Raw genomic sequence first — 22731 nt, 5'->3', positions numbered from 1 at the left:
AGCTTGTGAAACAATGTCTGAGAGTCAGTGTGCCTCCTTGTGCCATAGTTCTTCCTCATTCCTCTGCATCAGTAATGGAGCTTAAATGACAGGGAGGAGTCATTCCTATTCTAGAATCTAACTTATTACAGAGGTTTGTAGAAGTTTACAGATCATGGTTATACATGGTAAAAATGCCTTTAAAAAGTTGCTCAAGACAGTTAATTGTCAAAAAAGGAAAATGATATGCACAGAGCTGACATTAGGGGCCAAGATAATTTGATTATAGAAAGTACTAGACCCAAGGTTTCTTAAACCACACTCTAATACTTTATCTCTTTTACTCCTTTATCAAACTAAGTCCTCCAAAAATTTATTTATATATATAAATATATATGTAGTCACTTGCAATGGAACATGATGGGGGATAATGTGAGGAAAAGAATATATATATGTATGACTAGGTCATTTTGCTGTACAGTAGAAACAGAACACTGTAAACCAAGTATAATAGAAAAATTAAAATCATTAAAAATGATATATATGTATACATATACACAAGCACACACATATGCTGCTAATATTCAGTTTCTAACTTTTGCATAATGAGTAATAATTTGGCTAAAAGGACAAATATAAAAATTTATATCATTAAGTGTTTAGAATATTTAGTTTTATGCTTTTTTTTCCCCTAGGGCCACACATGCTGCATATGGAGAGTCCCAGGCTAGGGGTCCAGAGCCACAGCAACTCCAGATCCGAGCCACGTCTACAACCTATACCACAGCTCATGGCAATGCCGGATCCTTAACCCACTGAGCGAGGCCAGGGATTGAACAGACAACCTGATGGCTCCTAGTTGGATTTGTTAACCACTGAGCCAAGACAGGAACTCCTAGTTTTATGCTTTTTGAGATCTATCTATAAGTAATTTAGACATTGGGAGTGATATTATCATAATTGGCCCCATGACTGAAAGATTAAGTAGAAGTAAAACAAATAACTAACTTAAACATCCATAAGAATTTGGGATCTTATTTCTGTACCCAGAAATCTGCTCCAAGTGTTGCCCAATGTAGTATATCCACCCTACTAAATGAATACCCAGCAAACATTTGTGCCAAATTCTAAAATAGTAGGTACCTCTTTTGTCAAAAATTAGCTCTATTTAAAAAGATGTATTGGGAGTTCCCATCGTGGCGCAGTGGTTAACAAATCCGACTAGGAACCATGAGGTTGTGGGTTCGGTCCCCTGGCCTTGCTCAGTGGGTTAAGGATCCGGTGTTGCCATGAGCTGTGGCGTAGGTCGCAGACGTGGCTCGGATACCACGTTGCTGTGGCTCTGGTGTAGGCCGGTGGCTACAGCTCCGATTGGACCCCTAGCCTGGGAACCTCCATATGCCGCGGGAGCGGCCCAAGAAATAGCAAAAAGACAAATAAATAAATAAATAAAAATAAATAAAAAGATGTATTGACTTACTGTATAGCACAGGGAACTATATTCACTATCTTATCATAACCTGTCACAGAAAAGATTCTGAAAAAGAATACATATGAATAATTTTGCTGTCCACAATGTTGTAACTCAGCTATACTTAAATAAAATATGTAGCATTTAACAAAATTATATTAGTACTGAAATTATTTTAATTATCCTTTAAATATGGAAGATGATATAAGTCTATGTGAATTATACCTTCTTCATTTGTAGCTTTTCTCATTATACTTGGAAATTCAGGTTTTGAGTTCATAGACCAGATCAAGCAGAAGATAGACTTTTTAGAGAGCATGAAAATATACTGTGTTCAGAGTATGAAAATTAATTTAGATTTCTGGATACATACCTGGATATCTGTTTCCCAATTTGTAAATTAAGGAGCTGAGACTATGCATCACTGGGCAAGTGACTGCACCTCCTGGAGTCTTAGTTTCCTCGGCTGTAAAATGGAGACAATATAACATTTTCTTCAAAAAAAAAAAAAAAGGAGCTGAGAAAAAAAATGATATTTCAGGGAGTTCCCGTCGTGGCACAGTGGTTAACGAATCCGACTAGGAACCATAAGGTTGCGGGTTCAATCCCTGGCCTTGCTCAGTGGGTTAAGGATCCGGCATTGCCGTGAGCTGTGGTGTGGGTCGCAGACGTGACTTGGATCCCGCATTGCTGTGGCTCTGGTGTAGGCCGGTGGCTACAGCTTTGATTAGACCACTAGCCTTGGAACCTCCATATGCCATGGGAGCGGCTCAAGAAAAGGCAAAAAGACAAAAAAAAAAAAAAAAAAAAAAAATTCATAATCCTTTCTAGATCTAAAGTGCTGTAATTTAGATTGAGTCTCAAAAAGCTCCCCAGTTACTTTGCCAAAGAGACAGAGACATCTCTTTTTTCTTCTTTTTGCTGCCCTCGCCTTACAGATTGTCCAGTTAAAAACTTTTGAAAGAAGAATGGTTGGGTCTAGGGGAAATTTACGTGACATTTCTTTTAAGGAAATAAATAAGAGAGAAACATGAATAGCAAATATCAGAATTAAAAACAGGAAAAAAATGATTCCTACAATATAAAATTACAGCTAAAAGATGCTGGTAAAATTCTAAGAGAAAGAATAATTCTTTCTATGCCCCATTTCATGCCCATCCTATGAGACCCCTATTATTGACAGAGCATATTACAGTCTTATATTGTATTATAATTTCAAAATTTGTGGTAATAGGATTTATTACTTTCATATATACTTTGGTACATATTGTTCTCTGTATTTTAGAACAATTCATTATTTTGGTCTGTATTGTATGAAAGGAAAAATGTTACTAATAATCCCATTACCAAAATAAAATATCTATATCCACTTTTTATTGGTCCTCTCTAATGTTTAGTCATAAACATGCAAATGTCAACGTAAGGAATTATATACAAGCATAGAGAGTGTATTATTACATATTTTTAAAAATGAGGAGGTGCTGAAATTTTATATCCATGAATTTGCCTAAAAAGGGCATTTTGCTTACATTTTCATTTAAGCCATCAATTATTCAAACTTACATAAAATGTATTATATAGAGTAGATATCTAGAATTCCACACTCTGGTTTCCCCTGTAGTGACTGTTAAGGAAATATACACTTGGGAAACACTAAAATGTGAATATCAAATGCCTCTTTCACTTAAAAAGTCTGCTATTTCTCTAAAGAGGAGCAATGACAATTGCTCTTGTAGAATTCCATAGATGGGTGATAATTAGCCCTTTGACAAAGTTACTGATACTTCCACTTTTTTTTGGTTTTTTTTTTGGTCTTTTTAGGGTTGCACCTGAAACATATGGAAGGTCCCAGGCAAGGGGTCAAATCAGAGCAGCAGCTGTGAGCCTATGCCACAGTCACAGTAATGTAGGATCTAGCTACATTTACTGAGAGAGGCCAGGGATCGAATTCACATCCTCATTAATGCTAGTTGGGTTCTTAACCCTCTGATCCACATCAGCAATTCTGATGCTTCCATAATTAACATTAGTGTTCAAGGGCAGATTAAGATAATTCTAACATTGCTCAGTATATAAATCTTATGAATATGAATTGGTACATTTCATATCATTTGATAATAAAAAAGTGATACATCGTAACTTTCTTTTTTAATACTCAAAAAAGTATTATAAGCTATCGCTGTATTTTCACTAAGACTTTATTAATTATATGTAAACTACGGCATGAACAATATCCGTTTTTAAACTACTCTAAGAAAAAAATAAAGAGTATTTCACTTTTTAGTGTTTGTCAGTCTGACAGGGATCCTCTGAACCATATTTTGTCCCTCTTATTTCAACAGATCAAGGCTTTATAGCCTTTGTTTTAACAACCATATTTGGAGTTCACCATATTGGCAGAAGCCCCTACTCAGGTGGTTGTGTTACCCAAGTGTAAAATCCTCAGTCTGTGGAAAATTAGAAAACACATTATGACATATCTTACTGCCCAGGATAGTCTGAAAGTGCCAATGTATTATTAGCAGGAATGATGCATGCCAAAACTACAAAAGTCCAATTGTCAAGGCAAGCATCTGCATCTGTTCACTTGAAGCAATGATTCCTACCTCTCCCATTAGTCACAGAAACTTGATCGAGTTCCATTTATACACTAAAAACTATCCCTGGCTCCTCTCAAGCCAACATTTTCTAGAATGGCACGGGTACCTTAGATTTAACCCAAATTACATTAATTACCTGTCACATGTGATTGAAGTAGGACGAAGACTTTGATGAGGAGGAAGCAAAACCAAAAATTGTCATTATCTTTCTGCAGAATCCTCCAGGCTGCAATTGATACACATTTGGTTCTCAATTGTACATAGGACAAATCATAAAGTGAAGCAATTGGGTATAGAAGCATGACTGCCCTGAATGGTTTGATCTTCCTATTCATCTGCCTATATCTGCAAGGACTATGAGCTCCTTTAGGATTCAGTAACCACTGTGGGCATGGTAATATGTAGTACTTCATGCTCTTTTAGTACAGAGGAAGTACTTCCCTATAAGGCATTTGTGTCCATAGCGTCAGCCACCTGCATTTCACTGTATTTCATATCTAAATGAGAAAGGTTGTTATCAACTCCCTGTTTAAATAGAAGCGATATGAAGAAACTCTCCTGCCCTCAATTTATTTTCAAAAGCTATCTAACAAACGTTCAATTAATCTGTTCAACAAGAAACTTATATACACCTTAATTTAAAGATCAGGAAGCTGTTACACAGAAATAAAAAAAAAAAAAATTGTTTGGCATTGCCGTCGTGGCGCAGTGGAAATGAATCTAAGAACCATGAGGTTGCAGGTTCGATCCCTGGCTTCACTTAATGGGTTAAGGATCTGGTGTTGCCGATGAGCTGTGGTGTAGGTCGCAGACATGGCTCAGATCTGGCCTTGCTGTGGCTCTGGTGAAGGCCAGCAGCTGTAGCTCCGATTGGATTGGACCACTAGCCTGGGAACCTCCATATGCCACAAGTGAGGCCCTAAAAAAAAAAAAAAATTGTTCACATTGTACAGTTTTTTAGTAGCCAGCCAACTCATCCCTGAAACCCAACTTTCCTGACATCAGCCCTACACTCCTTTAGTACAACACCTATCTTACAAGTGAGAGAAGTATAAACAATCTTTAAATGTCTATATGTAAACAATCTTTAAATGTCTGTTACTTATATTTTTAATTAAAACTATTTGTTTTATCTAAGCTAATATACATACATCTTACTGAAGGTATTTTCGACAGATCTATCAGTTTCATGCTTATGGTCACACTATTTTATGAACTATAGTTTGAAAACTTCACTGCCAAATATAAACACATATGTGTATAATAAAAATGAAGGAAAATTATTTCTAATACATTAAGGAACTATTTTTAAGTGAAAATAAAATAAGTAGTTTTAAATCGTCCAGGAAAAGCTAACTGATGTTTTCCAGCCAGTTTAAAAGAAATGTCATAAATCGTCCCCCCTAAAAACCTCCTTCTTTTAGCATTTGAAGTGATGTCTTAAAGGAAGATTCACCCAGCTTTCTCTAATACCTGTCAATTATCATGGAAATTAAAGAATAAAAAGGAGTACTGACTAGAGCTGATCATAATAGTCACCAATTGATTATCTTTCAAATTGGGGGAAATATGTTTGCAGTAAAATCACTTTTACTCTGTTTAAAAACCGTATTAAGTTTTCTTTTTAAATGTTGATCAAATTGTTTGCTCTAGAAGAGATACAGGCCCTATGAGAAAATAGATTCTCAAATAGGCTCAGAATTTCAAATCTCAAACCTTTTCTCCTGAATAGACAGCCCTCAATGATAATGAAACAATTAAATTCAAATTTCAGTTCTCAATAGATTCAGCTAGGGGAGATCAAAAGGAAGGAGAGAAGCTTGTGTTAAGTTACGAAAGTTGCTGTGAATCTTTTTTCAGTCTTAGAAATAAAACAAAACAAAACAAAAAACACATGGGATTTCACACACTAGGCTATTCTATAATTATTCTCACCATTTTTTTAATGATTGCAATTTGTTACAAAATATGTAACGTAGGAAAACAAAAGATTTAAAAGATATTACAAGAAAATTCCTTTTATGAGAGGGATTTTAAAAAATCTCTCTTGAAAAAAGCTGTTGTAATTAGAAAAACCCTATCTTGTCTATTGCGCATAAAAACACACACCCCACATTTAATAGTTTCTATCAATAAGAATGTATTATTTCTCACAAGTTTGTGTACTGACGAGACCATTCTTCTGGTATTGCGTGAGTTCAATGATATGAGCACAAGGTTGACTGGGAGCTGATTCACCTGGGGAAGCCTAGGTAGCTTTCCCCTCCTTTTTAAAAAATTTTTTATTTTACACTGGGCCCCAGAAATGATTCGGTTTGCCCTAGATCCAGGGGGAGAAGCAAAGATGCTAATCTAGGTATGAGGTAATATTTGTCTAAATAGTATAGTAGCAGAAAGGTAGTGCAAAGTACTTTGAATTTTGAATGTTTTTGTCTATAGTCAAGAAAATATTTTGACGAAGTGTTCGTAGTATATGAGAAAAATGAGAGAAGCTTCAGTGTCAAATTTTAATACTATCCAAATTTACTTCTGCCTTAATATAAATGTTCTACATGCAGGAATTCAAAAAAGCAATATATTCAGTGCCATAACCAAAGTTCATCTTTTGATAATTAATAGAAATATACTAGTATTACTACCATACTAGTCTCCCCATACCTCAACTGCCTCAACTAAGAACTGTAGTATTATATTTTGTTGTAAGATTTAAGGAAATGGTTTACTTGGCACAGCACCAAAAATAACCATAAAAAATATTTTTTGACCTTTTAAGATTATAACAATATATGTCTACCTTATACAAAACTGTGACCAGTTTTTTTTTAGGACTTCACTAGCAACACATGGAGGTTCCCAGGCTAGGGGTTGAATCGGAGCTGCAGCTTCCTGCTCGCACCACAGCCACAGAAATGCAGGATCCAACCCTCTTCTGAGACCTACACCACTGCTTATGGCAATGCCAGACCCTTAACCCACTGAGCGAGGCCAAGGATTGAACCTGCATCCTTATGGATACCAGTCAGATTCGTTTCCACTGAGCCACGAGGAGAACTCCCAACACTGTGAGCAATATTAAGGTTCTTTTCTACTTTTAATAATTACCTCTTTTGTGTGTCATATTGTTGCTAAAACTTGGCCTCTGTGCACTGGTGCTGAATAGAAACTTGGAGACAGTTTTGGGTAAAGGAGAAAAAAACAGACTTTATTGCTTTGCCAGGCAAAGGAGGCCACAGAATGGGTAATACCTTAAAGACAGTGCCTTTCTTTGGGGAATAATTGCAGGGAGATTTAGAGCCCAAAAGGAAAAAAAAAACAAAAAACAAAAAAAAAGCAAAAAAAACAAGATTTCAGATAAGAATCAGGGTTGGGGCAAACATGTATTCTTCTTTCTTTTGGGGAATCTTAGTCATGAAAACTGGTGTCAGGATATCTCTGTGATCATGGTTGTGGTCTTCTGGGTTATGACATCTTGACTTTTTCTAGAATAGCAGTACTTCTGAAAAGGGCATATTGATGAGAGACTAGAACAAACTAGGCAAGTTCCTGAAAAACATCATGTGCTAATAATCTTTAACCCACAGGAAATTGTGCTCAGAGTGCTTAATCTTTAGCTTAGAGGTGATTGTGTTTAGGGTGAAAGCAAATGAGGGAAAAACACAAGGAAGGGCTCCAAGCTGTTCAATTTTAAAGTATTCATTTCTAAAAGAAGCATAAGTATAATTAATCAGGGCCCTGTGGGGTCCTTGGCACAAAAGCCTTTCTATGTCCCGCCATTTCTTGTTTTTAGGAAATGGGCCTCATTTAGCCTCCATGTCCTTCCCTGAGTTTCAAAAGGCAGGAGCAGACAGTTGCTGATCAGGGAAGGGAGGGGATTCAAAGACAAGAGAAGAACAGTCAAGCAACAGTACATCCTTGACTGGGGAAGGATTCTGGTTCCCCCTGAAGGGATACGCATAATGATGTAGGGATCTTATACATCTAAGAGAAAAGTTGTATTCCTTATGCTGTGGCCCCCTTTGCTGTTATGGCTGCATTGTCTGTGAATGTTACCACTCCATTGTTTTCTCAGTCCCTGTCCATGAGCAGCAAAGAATTGAAGTGGTGTACACGGTGGACACATTAGAAAGTGTAAGCCAGCTCTTTAAAGTGAAAGTGTTGCAGCTTGAGAGCTTTACATCTCTTTTAGAAAGCACAAGCAAACTTGCCAAAGCAAAAGTGCTACAGCAAGTTTATTAAAGCCAAAGTACACTCTCAGAAGAAAAGAAGGCTGCTCTCCAAGTAAGGACTCGCCCAGCTTTACAACTGAGTTTCCCATTATATTCCCATGCTGGCTACCAGAGTGAAGACCTGATTCTTTCTGCCCTGGCCCATTGTATGTGCAGGAGGGCTGAGTGTTGATTGGTCCCTGTATGGGGCACATTTGATCTTCTGATTGGTCTTGGCCAGGATACTTCATTTGCATGGGGGACAGGTTACAGGGAAGTTCCCTGGAGAGTCTCTTGACATTGTGCCTTATTGTTTAATCATAGGAATTCTGTTTTAGGTGACAATTAATGGCCTGTTTTGACTCACCCAGGTCTGATTCTCTATCCTCTCCTACCTAACATAGCAAAAAATAAAGTAGTTTGTTCTCCTTCACACGAAACTCTGTCCCCACATTTCTATTCAGCACCAGTGGACAGAGGCCAAATTTCAACAACAATTTGACACACGCGAGAGGTAATTATTAAAAGTAGAAAAGAATCTTAATATTGCTCATACTTTTGTATAAGGTAAATGTTATAACCTTATAAGTTCAAAAAATAATAATTTTTATGTTTTTTTTCACTATGTCTAGTAAAAACAGTTTCAGCAACATAAGGAATATAACTTTTCCTTTAGGTGTATATGATGCCTACACCATTATGTGTATCCATTGAGGAGGAACCAGGATCCTGTCCCAACCAAGACTGTGCAATTGTTGCTTAACTGTTCCTCCCTTGTCTTTGCATCCCCTCCCTTCTCTGATGTCTGATCCTGTCCCTTGGAACTCAGGGAAGGTCATGGAGGCTGAAAAAAGCTCATTCCTAAAAACAAGAAATGGGAGACCTAGAAATGATTTTGTGCCCAGGAGCCCCACAGCACTCTGCTTGGTTTCGATATCTCAATAATAGGAACCCTCCCCCCCATGACTTCTGTGTGAACCTGTATCTTTACCAATGCAGGTAGACTTTTTTTATTCTAGTGAGGATGAAAATCAATCAATATTCTATATAGATTATTTATTCAATACTGGCCTCTTTGCTGTATAGATATAGAATAAGCCTTTGAGTTTCCCAGTATAATAAGTACTAATTTCTTGCTTTCCAAATTCCATTCCCTGAAGAAAATGGGATGTTATGTCAAAATGCAGATATTTTCCTTCTGGTAACCTATATTTCTTACATTAGATAACTTGGTCCACCTTCACTGGATTTTGAATCTCCAGTCTTTGTAGTGCCCTCTGACTGATGCACTAATTCTGATGGCCTATATAACAGGATTGAAACTTCCTTCTCTTAAAGCCTCAAACAAAAACAAGGATTTGAAAAATGGCATGACAATTCCTATACCTTTAGAGAATAACTGTGTTTTTCTGAAAAGAAGAAAAACAATTTATTTATTGTATGTTTTCTATTGTTAAATGCCATGCTACCATGTAAAAAATTGTCATCACACTCAATTTTTGAATCAAGAGGTAGAATTATTTGAGTAGTCAATAGTTCCTTTATAATTATTATTATCTGTGAGGAAGATTATTACAAATGGAATTAATTATCACTTTTGAAACATTGATTTTTTTCTTTATTTAAAAGTTTTAATCCTTATTTGAACTTTCTCTAATTCTTAAAATCATGCAGAGAGCTGGTGGGATTGAGGACAAAATAGAATGTTTAACCATTCTGGAGTGATGTGTCTGCAATTATGATATAATCCATTATGGGATCTGACCAAGACTGCCTTAGGTTTCCCCTCAGTTGACTACACTTTAGACAGGTTTCTTCCTTATTATAGATGCCTGATCTTCATTCTTCTGTAGCATTTACTTGAGAAAACTTACAACTTTAAATACTTTCTCTGCTGCTTTGAGATGAAAATTTTCTTTCAGCCTCTGGACAGTTTTACAACCCAGGAATGTCTTTCTCAAGTGTCTAGAAGCCATTCCTTTGAAAAGTAATCATTAAAGAGATAAAGTCTTAAAAAATTGAAAGTAGAACTATCATACAATCCAGCAATTCCACTCTGTATTCATCTGAAATGAAGACACTAATGTGAAATAGACACATGCACCCTGATATTCATAGCAGCATTATTTACAACAGCAAAGGTGTAGAAACACATATGCTCATTGACAGATGAATGGATAAATAAGATACAGTGTATATGTACAATAGAATATTACTCAGCCATAAAAATGCATGAATTCTTGCCATTTGCAACAATGTGGATGGGCCTGGAGAGTATTCTGCTTAGTGAAATAAGTTGGACAGTGAAAAACAAATACTATATGTTCACTTATATGTAGAATCTAAAAACAAAACAAACAAATAGCACAAAACAGAAATAGGCTAACCACATACAGAGAGCAAGCTAGTAGTTACTAGATGTGAGGGAGTTGGGGGAGGAGAAAAATAGGGGAAGAAAATTAAGAGGTACAAAATACTAGTTATAAAATAAATGTCACAAGGATGTAATGTATAGTACAGGGAATACAGTCTGTATTTTATAATAATTTTGTATGTTGTGTAATCTGTAAAATATTGAGGAGTTCCCATTGTGGCTCAGCAGTAATGAACCCGACTAGAATCCATGAAGATCTGACTTGACTTCTAGCCTGAAAACTTCCATATGCTGTGAGTGTAGCCCTAAAAAGCAAAAACAAAACAAAATAAAAATAAAAATATTGAATCACTATGCTATTCACTTAGAACTAATTTAATACTGTACATCAGCTATATTAAAAATTTTTTTTTCAAAAAAGAAAAGAAAAAAAAAAAAAAAGATAGTGTCTCTCTCTCCCAGTCTCTTTGGAAAGCTAGGAGCCTAACTTGATTGAGCACCAATTAGCAAACATAAATGGCTGGATTTTATTGATGAACTTCCCAGATAACATCCTTGAATATTTTTCTAGTAGCAAACCCCAGGCTTGAAAATTCTCCTGTCTTCTGCTTCAGTGGAATTGACTTATTTTGACCCTCATTGCTATTGTCCTGATTAAAATCTTCCTTACCTGTTTGACTTGCCCAGTGAAATTTTTCTTTGACACATCTCAAGGACCTTCTTAGTGAGTTTAGAAAAAGAATGAATAAAGCACACAGTGTCAGAAACCCGATGGGGCATCTCTAGGGCAATGGGCCAACCAACCCAAATAAAAACTGCATGGTGGAAGTCATTGGAATTAATATGAAAAATTTATAACATTGGGAAAAGGCTTAGGTAGTTTAGATATTTTAAAAAATAATAGAAAATGGTGCAGAGGAATTATATTTATGATGTCATAGTCAAATGTTTGTCATATAAAACTTCTGGAAAGATTTTTAAATTATCTGAAAACAATGTAGAAATGACGATTCATTATTAGCCAGTTTCCCAAAAAGAAAGTTTTCGAGTCTATTATTAATAAAGAATTTTAAAAGTTACATTCATAAGATTTAGAAATGTCACAAGATAGCAGAATGTAAGCTCATTAGGACAGGCCATATCAATGTCAATCATCACTTTCTGCGCATATTTCCAGTACGTGTGTATAGAAAATATTCAAAAAATATTTTTGATGGGAACTAATGAAAATTAATTAAAAGGAGGGGTGTGTGCCAGTACCTAGGGTGGCTAGACAAGATAACATACATTCACTTTAGGATGTTAATATGAGGATGAGCTGAATAAATTTGAAGAAAAATACATTGTCAATATCCTTATGCTAGATTTTGAAATTATTCCTGTGAAATAAAACATACACAAAAGTGCACAAAATATGAATATGCAGTTTAGTAAATTGTCAAAAGTAAATACCCGTCAGCCACCACTGAGGTGTACTTACATAATTTTTTTCAATGTTGTCCGTAATGTTTAATATAACCTAATTCACTTTCAGGAACATTGATGATTCTTAAGTACCTGTTTAACTGTAAGTTTTTATCAAATATACTCAAAAATAAAATGGATAAATGGATTGACATTACAAAAGATCTAAGTCAGTTAAAGGAATACATTTCTGTCAGTTAATTTCACATGTTATTCACCGAAACAACTCTCTGAAGTAGATTCCTTTTAAGGAATAAACTTTTTTAAGTGGCACCATTGTCAAAGATTACATATTTAATATATTGTAATTTAACATTTTGCACATACAAAAATTTCAAATCATTACAAATAAACATTTACTGGAAATCACTCTCTTAGTTTTGGATGGATCAAGAAAAGTCAAATACCAGTAAATACCAGATAACTTGTAATTAGCAGAAAATTTGTGTTGGATACACTGATCTTATGGGCGGTATAGGGCATTCAGATGATATTTTTTGGTATAATCCTTATTGATTTCATTATATAAAAAAAGGAGGAGAGAAACCTAAAAAGCAATGAGTTAAAATTCTTTGTTAGCCAAAATAAATTTTATCTTTGAATATTTGCACAAAAGGTTATGTGTGTAGTGCAGCTTCAAGATATCAAAAGATGCCACTAGTACACTATAATACAGGCAAACAAAGTGAAATGAAACAAGTGAAACAAAGAAACAAACAAAAAGAGTAGGTAATGTGTGCCTATCAAATAAAGGAACTTTTTCTGCTGCTATATCAGTAAGTGGAATCAGATTTCTATGTTTTCCTGATAGTGCCCTAGTAAAGTCTTTATGGTATATTTAAAACCCTGAGATTTCCTTCTCCCCAGCCTCCATTGTTATAAGTGAATAAAAATATCTTTGGCATTTTTTAGAAGACTGTACTGATTAAAGGTCATTTTCCCCAGCTTATATCTTTTATCTAGTCTAATTAAGGCCTTTAAATAAGGCACATATTTCAAATAGTTAAGGAAGAATCAGTCCAGTAGCTCCCACAGCAAAAACAGGAATGCTATTTACACACCTATTTCCCCTGAAGGAAATGGAAAATATAACACAAATAACAAGAGAGTGTAAATATAATGAGGATGCACTTTGTTTGGAGAAACTCCCTTTCTTAGGTGTGGGGACTCCCTTTCTTAGGGGAATAGTGAGGTGATAAGTACCCTTAGCAACCTGACGTTGGCACCTGTGCAAGGATTTCCCTTGACCCCAGAGGCTTCTGTGGAAAGCAGTGTCTGGGGAAGACCAGAAGGAATCAGCAACATATACTAAAGACAGAGAAACAATTGAAATTGTTTTCTAGCAGTATTTATCACGGAAAAATGCTTAGTTGTTTCCTGTGGCTCCTTTGACCACATTTAAGGCCCCTGAATCATTGCTTAATAGCTCGTAATAATTCCCAAATTCAGCAATCACACTGACTGTTCCCTGACTTTAGTTTGATGTATTTGGTAAAGTCAGCTTGAGAGTTGCTACAAATATTAATGAGACCAGAGGGACCTCTGAAAGCGTACAAAATTATTGTTTATATATTATGTAAAGGATCACCTGCACACTGTGCATAGTTTAAGGAAACATTAAGAGGCACAATGTATGTCCCATATATTTCATTTCTGCCTGTATGAAAAGTGTCTCTTGCTGGAAAATCTGTTACTCTGTAATGCGTAACTGTGAAGGCGGAGGAGCACTGAGATACATTTATTCCTATACCATCCAAGTGGAACCTCATAAGAAAGCTTGAGGTCCTAACCTCACATGCAGTATAAATGATAAATGTACCATAATGCTTCTTTCTTGAGTTTTCAGCATCCCATGGCTTTGATATATATTGGGTTATAGGACCTGTATCTTAAGATCGCTGACAAGACGTCTGGTATGGTACTTTCATATTTTATGACTTATTGAACTATGATTTTAAATTTGTTCAGCACATCAACATGTTAAGTGAAAAGGCCAGAATTATTTTTCGTTATATTTCACTGAGCTGTGCATCATTTCAGAACAGCTTCATGTATACAGGCATGACTAGAGTTTTGGCTTTAATCTGCACTCATCAGACCTCAAAACAAAACAATTAAAATTAAATTATTCCCCTGGTGCCTTAAAACTAAGGAGATGATTAAAAATAGCTGTTTGTGAGGTAAGAAAATATAGGGAAATCTGTTTATTGTGCCAAGAGAACCTCAAAGGAATTCCTGCGTGGGGTGTGCCTGAAGTGACGTGTTTGAGAGATTTCTTTTCACTCTCTATAGTTTAGATTAGCAAACAAAATTTGTTATAAAAATGAAGTTAAACAAATATAGGCACTCAGGCGTATTTAGAGTTAACACAGAGCTCAAAAAGCTTAGCTGACTTTTTCCCATTCATCCTTAATGTTTGTGTGGCTTACTTAATTTACCCTTAAAAGCAGTGACTGCTAATGATGATAGTAGAAGACCCAGACTTATTCTACTCTTTGATCTATGCTTACACAGCTGCAGACCTTCATGTGTATGGGTGTAACCTGTAAAACTCCTCTTTACTTGGTTTTAAAAATATAGTATGTGTATCTTTGGGGGTACCATTCCTTGGGAAGAAAATATGAAAACTTCTAGTGTTATATTATTACTCTTAATCCAGAAAATGTACAGATTAGCTGTGGAATCTTTACTCAGTTTGTGTGTATTAGAATGACGTATTTAGTGTTAATTGAATTAATTTATAATTTCTCCAAAGGTCTTAATAGGGCTCTGGAAAGTAAAATGCACATCAAATATAATTAAATACTACAAACAGAAACAAATGCACAATAAAGAAAATAGCAGAACTGAATCTTTTACTCCTGAGGTCCTGATCTAAAATCTCATCATTTAATTATATTAAGAAGTGGAAGTGATGATCAGTGAATCATATCTGTAAGGCATGTGAGGCAGAGTTATAACTACTTCCTTTATTCCCTGAAACAATTTTTACTACTATAGGCCACACAGTTTTCTTTTATTCACAGCTTTATTTATTTGCACATTTTATTATACAAAATGCTGTAGTTTTCTTTGAAAATATTTTATGTTAAGTGGGACTCACAAGGTAAGAATCTATTACAGAAAAACAATACCTACTAAATGTGTTGACAAGAAAGTTTTTAAAACCTAAATTTTATTTCTATTATTTGGAAATAGAGCGGTAGGATCAAAGAAGAGGTTTGTGGTATATTGCCAGAAAAGTTCCACTACTGAAGGAAAAAAATATATATATTTATATATATTTATTTTTTATAAATGAATACATATAGATTTATAAATATAAATTTTATGTTTCATACTATTATTCTTTTTGTAAATCTTACAAAAAAAAAATACTGAATTTGTCCTTTGTATGACTTAGTATCCACACCAGAGAGTAGGCACTCTTTACTTTTCTAGGTAAATGTTAGAAACTTTAAAATAATTTTTTTTTTTCCTCCTTACAGCATGGGGACCAAGTTACACATACAAGTATACATACTTTTTCCTCCCATTGTGTAAAAATAATTTTATGGACAATATTTATTTATAAGCTTCCTTACTTATCAGTTTTTCTTTCTTCTTGTAACGGCATGCTCCCCAGCCCTGCACTACATTAAAAAATGAAGCTATTATATGAATTCAAGACACATGAAATGGATATACTTTCTTGGAGTAGAAGGAAAGGAGGAAAGGACATTCCTTCTTGTGAATTCTTAGCTATAACAGTTTCTACTTCTGCAGTTTAATCGGTTGCATAGCAGCTAACAGTGAAATGGGAATATTAATGAGAAGAGAGACAGCAACAAGTCCCACAGCATCTTTACACTGTATTCCCTGGGTCTTTAATTTAGCTATTAGAAATTTATTTTATTGCCAATGAGCGCCCCCTACTGACAAGCCTAAAATATTATGTAACTTCATTATTCACTGGTAATTAACGCCTTTACATTATTTAGAATTTTTAATAGTGTATTCAAACCCTACCTGCTCTAGTATAGTCTAAAGATATCTGTTAAAATATTGGATTAATATCCATTGGTCAAGTAAAGATAAGACTGGCTGAGATGGAATTAGTTTAAAGCATTAGACACAGTCACAATTATTCTGTTCAATAATTCTTTCCATGCTTTTAGAAAAAGTTTAGTAAGGAGCTTGTGACCGTATTTGTGTACTTTTCATGATACATCATATAAATCTCACGTGATGTCTATTCTGATCACACTATTTAAAAATTATCATTTTCTTATCCTATCCTTCTTTTCTTTTTAGTAATAGGTACCACCATAAAAGATTCTCTATTAGATTTTACAATAAATTATTACATGTCTGCATTTCCCAGCTTGAGTGCGAGCTTTGAGAGGACACGCATCTTTGTTCTGCCACTGTTATATGGCAAGGGCCTAAAAGAGGGTGTAGCACTCATTAGGAGGTACTCAGTGAATACTTGTAGAATTGATCCAAGATTGCTTAAGGTAGTGTTCCTAGATAAGAGCACCGATATATAGTTCTCTGTACATCTGTCACTACTCTATATGTTTCAAAATATCAATTTATGCTATACAATGTATCCTTTAACTTTTGGCATTTTAGTTATATGTCTTGATATGGATCTATTAGGTAGGGTTCATCTTGTTTGGGACCCTCTGTGCTTCCTGTAACTGGATATCTGTTTCCTTCATCAAGTTTGGAAACTTTTTATCCATAATTTCATTAAATAGATTTTGAACTACCTCTCTTACTTCTTCTGGGAATCTATAATGTGAATGTTGGTAGGCTTTCTCTTGCCTCAAAGGTCCCTTATTCTCATTTTTTCATTTGTTTTTCTTGTTGCCATTCTTATCGATTTCCAGCATAGCTAATAATTTATAACTTTAAATGGAGTATAATTCATAAAAATATTAAATCACTATGGTGTACATCTGAAAACAATATAATATTGTAAATAAAATATACCTTAATAAAATATTTTTGTTTAATTAAATTTTTAAAACATTGAAGGTAGATCTAGTTATTACTCACATTTTAGAAATACAGAAACCAAAGCATAAGAAAAGGTTGTATGCTGCTAAATGTTTTAACAAGTACCTTGGGAAAAAAAAGGCCATATTTGTATGGTGTGCCAATTTCTATGGAGCAAACGTTGTTACCACAGCTGATTTCCAGGTACAGCTAGCTCACAAAATTCCAAATATTTTACAGTCAACTTACACACTCTGATATCAGCAAGTGTCAGCACTTCACTAGAAAAAATGTTACATTTAAATGAGCTAAGATTGCTTAGCTGAAAGTGGTAGGTCAAGGCTATAAAGTGAGGCAAACTGTCCATCTTGAAGGGTTCAGATTCTGGTGATGATTTTGAGTAGCATGCTCAAATTTTAGAAATTAACAAAATACATATTTAATTGTTTTTGTGGATATTTCCCTCTAACATATTTGTTTCTCCTTTTCAGCCAGTTGACATCCCTGATTACTATAGTTACTAAAGTAGTATTCTCATTTTTATTTTTAATCTCTTTTTGGCTTGCATTTGTCTATAACTAATAGCACTGTCTGATTAGCAAAGTCATTCAGTTACACACTTTCTTTTGCTTTGAAACATACTGCTCTAGTTAGCACTAGTATTTTAGGATTGGGAGAACTATCTATCTTGAAGGGTGTATTAGATTCATCCGTTTCAAATCCCTTAGTACATATTGTAGCAGAAAAAAGTAGGCATGTGAAAATTTGAATCAAAATATAAATAGTAGATAGTCAAATTGAATCTCAGGGGTGAGAAGATAGAGGACATTTGAATGATGTTACCAGATGTTCAGCCTCTACCGTGAATGCAAAACAAAACAAAATTAATTGGAAAAATTGAGGTCATCATATATTTTAAAAATACTATTCAGAATTTCATCTTATAAGTAAATGCAGCTCTGCAATTTTAAAATGTATTACACCTAAGACATTGTAAGGAAAAAAATACTAGGAATAGCTTTATTTTCTCACCTTATAGGAGAGTTTCACCTGTATGAAATAGGCTTTTTATTCTATTTGATTTTACATGGTGGATTTCCATTATTTAGTATTTCAACTATAGCCCCAATAACCAACTCAGGTATCAAAAGTCCAGTCATGCCATTTTTGGTTTTAGTATGCTGTGGTCCCTACAATCCAATGCATTAATGGTTAGATGGAGAGAGGGCTCAATATTAAATCCTTCATTTGAATCAGTTTCAGGTAGTTCTATTTCCAAAATTGTTGAAGCAAGGGCATTAATTATACATTTCCTTTATGACAGAGCTGATATCAGCAGTCACAAAGTCATGATTTCTTTAGGAAGCAATGCAACCTGTTCTCTGATCAGATTTTGTTTCCCACAGGGAGGCATCGGTCTTAAATTACCTAGCAAGCAGGCAAAAGAAAGGAAGCAAACAATATGCACTTCCCATGGGGAAGGAGAATGAGGATCTAACACAAGGCGTCCTATTAAATAAATACAATTCTATATTTCTGTCAGTTATTTCCATTCACACACACTTACATGTACCCATATACAGAGAAAATATATTCAAGATATTTATGTATTTGACTTTATTTCCATTTGTAATTTTACTTTAGACAACACATTTTTACTTGTCATTTCAGGCTCATAAATGTTTCTTTATATTTCTTCTGAAAAACAAAAGGTGGAGGAAGGTGATTATTACATGACAGGGATTTTTTTTTTCTCATTAAATAGTCATTCAATGAAAATAAGCAAAACTGAGTACTGTCTTACCCCAAAATATTCTGCATTTTACTTCATCAATTAAAAAAATAATTAGTCTGTTAATTCATCAGACTAATGAAGAGAGAAGTATGTGATAAACTCCTAGAAATAACAGGAGAAAATCTAGATGACCTTAGGCATAATAATGACTTTTTAGATACAACACCAAAGGCATGATTTGTGAAAGAAATAATTAGTTGGACTTAATTAAAATTTAAAACTTTTGCACTACAAAAATCCTGCAAAGAGAATCAAAAAACAGGCCAAAGACTGGGAGAAAATGTTTACAAAAGACATAAACAACTCTTTTCCAAAATGTGCCAAGAAAACTTAGTACAAATATATGAAACAAAATATACACACAAAAACTCTCAACAAGGAGTTCCCATTGTGGTTCAGTGGGTTAGGAACCTGATGTAGTATCCAAGAGGATACAAATTTGATCCCTGGCCTTGCTCAGCGGGTTAAGGATCCAGTGTTGCTGCAAGCTGCAGCATATGTTACAGATGAGGCTTGAATCCGACATTGCCGTGGCTGTGACATAGTACTGCAGCTGCAGCTCCAATTCAACCCCTAGTCTGGCCTGAAAACTTCCATATGATGCAAGTAAGGCTGTAAAAGGAAAACAAAAGCAAAAACAAAACAAAACAACAAACAAACAAAACACAGAAAAACTCCTTTAAACAAAACAATGAACAACTTAGTTAAAAATGGAAATCAAACTTGAACAGACACTTTGCCATAGCTATATAGACAACAAAGAAGCGTATAAAAAGATGCCCCACATCATATGCCATGAGGGAAATGTAAATTAAAATAACTACGTGGTACCACTACACACCTATCAGAGTGGCCAAAATGACAATACCAAATGTTGGTCAGGATATAAAGCAACAGAAACTGTCATTGCCATATTATTCAGCAATCATGCTCATTGGTATTTACCCAAATAAGTGGAAAACTTAGGTCTATCAAAACAATATGTGCACAGGTATTTATAGCAGTTTTATTCATAATTGTCAAAACTTGTAAGCAGCAAAGGTGTTCTTTAGCAGAGGAATGGATAAATAACTGTGGAACATCCTGACAATGCAATCTTATTCAGCACTAAAAATAAATGAGTTATTAAGCCATGAAAAGATATGGAGGACATTAAATGTATATTACTAAGTGAAAGAAGTTGATCAGAAATGGCTATATACTGTATATTGCCAACTCTGTGACATTCTGGAAAAAGCAAAATTGGATACAATAGAAAGATCAGTGGTTTCTAGGTGTTAGGGGAGAAAGAAGGATAAATAGGCAGGATGCAGAGAGTTTTTAGGATAGTGATTCTACTTGGTATGATGCTACAAAGGTGGATGTATGTGATTATGTTTGTCCACAATCTATAGAGTGTATAACAGCAAGAGTGAACCCTAGTATAATCTATGAACTTTTGGTGTTAATGATGTATTAATGTAGGCACATTGGTTATAATAAATGGACACTACTCTTGTAGGGAATGTTTATAGTGGCACAGAGAGATTGTATGTGTGTGTGTGAGTGTTCATGTGTGCATGCATGCATGTACAGGGGATATGTGCGATCTCTGTGTATTTTATTGTCACTTTTGTTGCAAACCTAAAACTACTATAAAAAATAAAGTCTATTTAATAGAAGAAAAAAGTGTAGGGTAGAATTTACTCTAATAAGCTACCACAATGCTGCCATAACTACTGAGAACACAGCTAACTGGAAAAACTATCTGAAGCACCAGCAAAATGAAAGCAGGAAAGGCAACTTAATATAAATTTTTCACAGATATAATTTAATTGATATGGATACTTTACCTGTATAGAAAACATTAAGCCTTCAGCTCTAGTATATTTATTCTAACATTCAGGAAACCAGTTGAAGGTATGGACTTTGAGTCACTATGCCCAAAGTAGATACTGAAGTACTACAAATTTTCTTAAAACAAGAAAAGAAAATCTTAAGTTGATCCGCTATGGAATTCTGGATGTTTCCCTTCTGTGGGATAGCTCCTTGTGTCTCCTTTGCAAACATGGCACTTTCAGTAGTAAAGCCTTCCTTGGTAGTAACTGTAGGTCATAGAAGTTGAATAAATAATTCACTGGGAGACTGAAACTTTTATTCCACTCATCAACAAATGATTTTAGAAGATATAAAACTATGAAATATGAACATAAGGATTCAAGTGGCAGGACATTTAAGAGAGGATTTGAAGGTTGATTTGTGTGCTAGACCAGGAGTCTCACTATAAACTTACTTCCACTTGTCATTGTCCAGAAGGAAAAATAGCACATCTTTACTGCCAGGATAAAAATATTTCAAAAATGAGGAGAAGGCACACTCCCCATCTAGGAGAACATTATACCACTATCCTATCTGGATTTGGTCCAAAATATCAGTAACTTTAGAAGAGATTATTTTTACCCATATTTCTTGTCCATGTGCAGGAAAGACTTTGGAAATCTTAGTCAAGTATTCAGATTAGAAGATCTAGAGTGATACATGGTTCCTACATCTGTTTAGCAGGGAAAGGGAAAAATGTGTAAGGTTTGCTCTCTTTTGCCGTTTCTGCCCAATGGTGAGCATAGCACTTATATTTACATTCCATTGCCTAAAGCAATTCACATGACCATGCATAACACCTAAGGGGTGGAAGCCACCAAGTCTTCCAGGGATCTGGAAGACAAGGGACTGAGAGTATTTTTTTTTTTTTTTTTTTTTATTATTTTCCCACTGTACAGCCAGGGGGTCAGGTCATCCTTAGAGAGTATTTAATAAAGAGTGTTTGTGACTGCCACAGAGACCCTCAGTATGAAGAGGTTTTGGAAACTGAAGCTAGCTAACTCAGAGTGTATCTTTCCTTTGATCAATACTCACATTCAGGTCACTTCAAAAACTTTCTGTGCTTTCTCTTCCTGGGCTATGTTCTCTCTTAACTTATCTCATCTCTAAAAATTTCCCCCAGATTCCTCTCTGACGCACTGATTTTATGACTAACCTACTCTTATGCAACCTCAGAATATCTATCAGCATTGTCATGAAAGGTTTCCTTCTCTTCTTTCTTTCTCACCTTCCTTCTTGTGCTTACCTGAAACCTTGCTCCACTCTATGGACACAACTTCCTCTGAAGGCCACAACACAGGTAGCTAAAGTTAGAAGGATTACATTAGTAGTTTTCGCAGTGGATTGGAAATGGCCATAAATGATTTGCCACTTCCCACATAAAGAGGTATAGTCAAAATTCCCTTCCTTTGAATACGGGCTGCCCTTCATACTTACTTTGATCAATACAATGTGACTGAAATAATGTTTTGGAATGTTCAAGGCCACATGTTAAGACAAACTGAAGGTTTTTGTTTCTTTCTTCTTTAGGGAAGGTAACCATCATAATATAAAGAAGCTTTAATAGGGCTCAAAAATGATCTGGCATCAAGTGGAAATGGAGAGGCCATTAGAAATTCCCAAAATCCTGACAGTGTGGGTGAAACCTTCTTGGCCAGTTTAAATTCAATTGACTGGGGGACTTCAGGCAATGACATGTGGAGCAGAATGACCCAGAAGAACTTACTGGACTTGACAAAGAATTGGTGAGAAATCATAAATCATTGCTATTTTAAGTTAATAAATTGATTTTGTTTTCCTCTAAGAAGTAGTATACAAGCAAACTAATTCTCTACTCTGCCTGAACATTTGAATCAATTAGATTGCTTTAAAAGTTTTAGATGATCTGGGGCCATACCAGGCAAATGAACATTTCTAGGAGTGGATCCCAGTCTCACCGGTGATTCTAAAACGCTGTCAGTATTGAGAACAATGGAGTAAGTTTTGCTTGTTCTATAGTTCTC

At 35.0% G+C, this 22731-nt stretch overlaps 1 long non-coding RNA gene across 2 annotated transcripts in view; it reads left to right on the top strand.

The window, feature by feature from the left end:
- LOC146400954 (uncharacterized) overlaps window positions 1–22731 on the top strand; it is a 539998-nt gene that overhangs the window by 342679 nt on the left and 174588 nt on the right. Inside the window, exon 4 of one of the 2 annotated variants that reach the window (XR_014812989.1) lies at window positions 22259–22473. This is a non-coding gene — a long non-coding RNA (uncharacterized LOC146400954). Of the gene's footprint in view, window positions 1–22258; window positions 22474–22731 lie in introns of those variants that run through there. The other variant, XR_014812990.1, reaches the window with a different exon arrangement.

The sequence above is a fragment of the Sus scrofa genome, chromosome 8 (genome assembly GCF_054392235.1).
Source record: "Sus scrofa isolate SSC_HxYL_T2T_F1_AM1 chromosome 8, Sscrofa_HxYL_maternal_Yorkshire_Landrace_v2.0, whole genome shotgun sequence".
Lineage (NCBI taxonomy): Eukaryota > Metazoa > Chordata > Mammalia > Artiodactyla > Suidae > Sus > Sus scrofa.
This window is presented reverse-complemented; position numbering and strand designations above follow the sequence as displayed.